This window comes from Mus pahari, chromosome 6 (genome assembly GCF_900095145.1).
Source record: "Mus pahari chromosome 6, PAHARI_EIJ_v1.1, whole genome shotgun sequence".
NCBI lineage: Eukaryota > Metazoa > Chordata > Mammalia > Rodentia > Muridae > Mus > Mus pahari.
Genome location: NC_034595.1, coordinates 100704076 through 100708088, shown reverse-complemented (window position 1 = coordinate 100708088; position 4013 = coordinate 100704076). Strand labels below are relative to the sequence as shown.

The following is a 4013-nucleotide window of genomic DNA, read 5'->3' as shown; positions in this document are numbered from 1 at the left end:
CAAAAAAAAAAAAAAGGTTGTGCGTGCACAGTTGACTCGCTCACTCAAGCTATATTTCTTTAGCCTTTTGAGTATGTTTTTGGGATGCTCCTGCTGCGTGGGCTTGCTGTCAGTGCCTTTCAGGTTTTAAAAAGATACTATTGATTTTTCACCACAACTTTAAAGATTAGTGTCTGGACCCCAGTTACTTCCATTTTAGAGAGGAAGATATGCAAGTTAACGATTGCAGATGCCACAACCGTGTTTAGTGCACATCCCACTTCTAGAACAGTTTGGTGCAGCTAAGAGCAAGGTAAACCAAAACCAGAACAGCTCAGCTCACGACTGGGCTGCAGCCTCCTTCAGGTCCTATGTGGAGATGTAGCTGGTGCTAGCCCAGAGAGTCTAAGAGCAGGACCTCATCCCTTTCACTAGCTGCTGCTTCTGCTTTCTTAGCTGTGGCTGCTGTCATACCACCTCACCTCCTGCTGTGGCAGGGTGTCAGGGCTCCCTCCGTGACAGCTGTCCCCCAGCGGTGAGGGATGGGGATTCTGCCCTGTATGGGCAGCGTGAATGTCTCCAACTCATACCCAACAAAAGTGCACAGACCAGAGCTTTTGCCCTGATGGGCCCTGGGCCTACTTGGTTAAAAGAAGCCACATTTCTTGTAGCTACCTTTCTGGGACCTTGGAGCCACTGTGGAGACTTCTCTCCACCCACAATAAACCTGTTAGCTCTGCTTTCAAAGTGTAGAAGAGGCTAGTGCTGTCCTGATGAAGGCTACGTTGCCATGCCTGTGCTGCAGTGCTAGCGCCCTGGCTGCCCTGGCCTGAGATGTAGCCATCCATACGCCTCACCCTGTTCAGCAGAGTAGCCAGAGGCCTCTGCTCACTTCCCTCCTCCAAGCAGCAGCCGTCCCTGGGCCTGCTGGCTCTTCACTCAGCAGTCCTGTGGCTCTACTGGTCCCCTCCAGCCTCCTTGGTCCTTTAAAGGCACAGGAATGGGCATGGTGGCACACGACTTTAATCTCAGCACTCAGGAGGTAGAGGCAGGTGGATCTGTGAGTTTGAGGCTAGCCTGGTCTATATAGAGAATTCCAGGATAGCCAGGGCTACACGGTGGAACCCTGTCTCAAGAATAAACTATAAAGGCACAGGAACTTAGCCAGCATAAGTTCCTTGTGCCAGACATTATCTCTGGCTTTGACACCTTTGCAGGTATATCTTGCAGTGATCTGGTTATTTAACCTGAGCTCCCCCACCCACCCATCCACTCACCCACTCACCCATCCTGCCTTCCTCCTTTACCCACAGTTCCTACCTCCATCCTCCACAGCACAGGTTCCCTATTACACGTTCTTTGTCTCTTCACCCTCACCCCACCCTGGAAGGTGGGCGGTGTTTTGTTTTGATGAATAAAGTGTCCTCAGGCTCCTTAGAATGTTGTGTGTGAATGGAGAAGCACTTGGTGCCAACCAAATGATTTTTAGAAGTTGGGCAGGTCAGTAAAGATCCTGGGAATGGCTTGCTGGCCTTCCTCAATGTCGACCCGTTTGTGTTGCTATCTTAGTGAGTGCTTTCCTATGCTCTTTAAGGTAAGGTTTGCAGCAGAATTTCTTTGTATGCTGAGTCCTAACTCCCACCTGAAGAAAAGCATGTCCTTAGGCTGTGCGGATGTTCTTGTGGACAAGATCCCAAAGTAGTGAACAGTGTCCTGCCCTGGGAGTGAGGGCAGCGAAGGGCTTTGCAGTCTGAGCCAAGCCCAGGGGTGACGCACTACCAGGACAAGCCCCAGACCTTTCCTGTATACCTGGGTTTAGTTCTGCTTTGTCAGGTGTCTCTTTTTTTGAAAAAAAATATTTTTAAGTGAGGATTTTAATTACTGATGTACTTTTATTTTATATTTTAAGGTCTTTTTAAATGTTTTAATAATTTTTAAAAACTTAAATGCATGTCTGCATGTGTTTGTATACTACACATTTGCAGAGGTGGCCAGAAAAAGGTGTGGAAACTTCTGAAGCTGGAGATTTACAGGTTATTGTAAAGGGAGCTGCCTGACAGAGCTGCTGGGAACCAGCAAGAGCAGAGTGACTAACCCCTGAGCCTTCTCCAGCTTCCTTTTTCAGTCTGAAAATTAATGTCCATATCTTTCAAAAACTGCCTCGCTCTGGTAGATACTTGGATGAGGTACTTGTCTCTCCTGTGCATCCGGGTCTAACCTGGGGAGGGAGTGACGGACTCCATCAAGACTCTGCTTTTGACATGCTTTTCCAACAAGAAAGGGGAGATGCCTGTGGGAGAGTGAGTCTGGATTCTACATTGGTCTTTCAAAACTGTGTGCTCTGTATAGTGAGAACTTGATTGTTCCAGAAGAGTTTATAAACACCCAGATAGGGCAGAAGTTCAGCTTATATAACAGGTCTGACTTGTTGCCACTGTTAAACTCGTAACTATGGAGACTGTCTTTCTTCAGCTCTTACAAGGCACAAGTCACTTGAGGACACATGCTCTGTGCTGCATTATGGATGAGGGCTCCTAGCTTCCTAGAGCCAGAGGTTCCTTTAACCTTCTGAAATAGCTTCTCGGCTGCACAGGGCTCATTGCTGGCGATCACAGTGAAGCCTACCCGCTGTCAGGTAGAGCAGCGTTGGGATCGCTAGTACTTGCTTTGTCATCAGGTGTAGGTCACCCCAAGGTGCTACCAGAGACTTGTTTTGTTCAAGGAGCTTGGCCTTTTGGAAACAGTCCTCTCTTTGAGGAAGATAATAAAAATAAAGTGTTTAAATTGAAAGCATTAAGTTGTGTCTGATATGAGCCAGAAGGCTTATTTTTGGCCTTGTGACTCCAGTGAAACTCCCACGAATTTCATTTTGAAGCACTGTGTTCATGAAGGCCTAAGAACTGTTGGCTCTAGTCCTTGATTTTTATAACTTTACATGCTATCATTTCAGCCTCAGCTGTTATGGCCTATAGAAAGAGTTGTTGGTGCTCTTGGCTTTATTTGTTTGGTTGGTTGGTTTTGGTTTTTCAAAACAGGATTTCTCTATGTAGCACTGGCTGTCCTAGAACTCAGAGATAAACCTGCCTCTCCTCCCAAGAGCTGGAATTAAAGATGTATACTACCGCCTAACTGCTGCTGCTGCTGTTGTTGTTAAAGAAATCCTTTTGTTTTAAAATAATTTCAAATAGTAGAAGTTATAAGAGTGACAATGATGGGGGCTGGTGAGATGGCTCAGCAATTAAGAGCACCAACTGCTCTTCGGAAGGTCCTGAGTTCAAATCCCAGCAACCACATGGTGGCTCACAACCATCCATAATGGAGCGTCTCTTCTGGAGTGTCTGAATACAGCTACAGTGTACTTACATATAATAAATAAATAAATCTTTTAAAAAAAAAAAAGAGTGACACAGATGACTTGCCTTTTTTTAGACACACCGGTTTTTAACATGTTACTGTCTTGCTTTGTCATTACGACCCTGTATTCATTCGTAAACTCTTCTGAACCATTTGAAAATGAGATTCAACACTCTTTTTGAATGTGCACATACATAAACACTTAAAAGTACGTTTTTTAAAAAGCATTTTTTGGTAGGCAGTGGTGGCACACGCCTTTAATCCCAGCCAGTACTCAGGAGGCAGAGGCATGCGGGTCTCTGTGAGTTTGAGGCCAATCTGGTCTACAGAACGAGTTCCAGGACCACACAGAGAAACCCTCTCTCAAAAGAAAAAAAAAGGAAAGAAAGAAATTTCATCTGTTCAGTCTGAAGTATTACACACATGTAATCCTAGCAGTTAGGAGGCTGAAGCAGGAGACTAGCTGAAGCAGGAGACTAGCAAGTTCGAAACCAGTCTGGACTTCATAGTGAGACTCTGCAGGAATAATAAAATCATAATAATATAGTGGGGCCCGGGTTGCAGAAACCTGAACCTGGAGTCTCCCACATGCAAGGTAAGTGTGAGTGTATATCTTTTTTTGTTTGTTTGTTTGGGTTTTTTTTGTTTTGTTTTGTTTGGTTTGGTTTTTTTTTTTTTTT

At 45.3% G+C, this 4013-nt stretch overlaps 1 protein-coding gene across 1 annotated transcript in view; it reads left to right on the top strand.

Moving 5' to 3' along the window:
- Positions 1–4013, top strand: part of Slc25a33 (solute carrier family 25 member 33) — a 25444-nt gene that overhangs the window by 11647 nt on the left and 9784 nt on the right. The gene's annotated exons all lie outside the window — the stretch shown is intronic.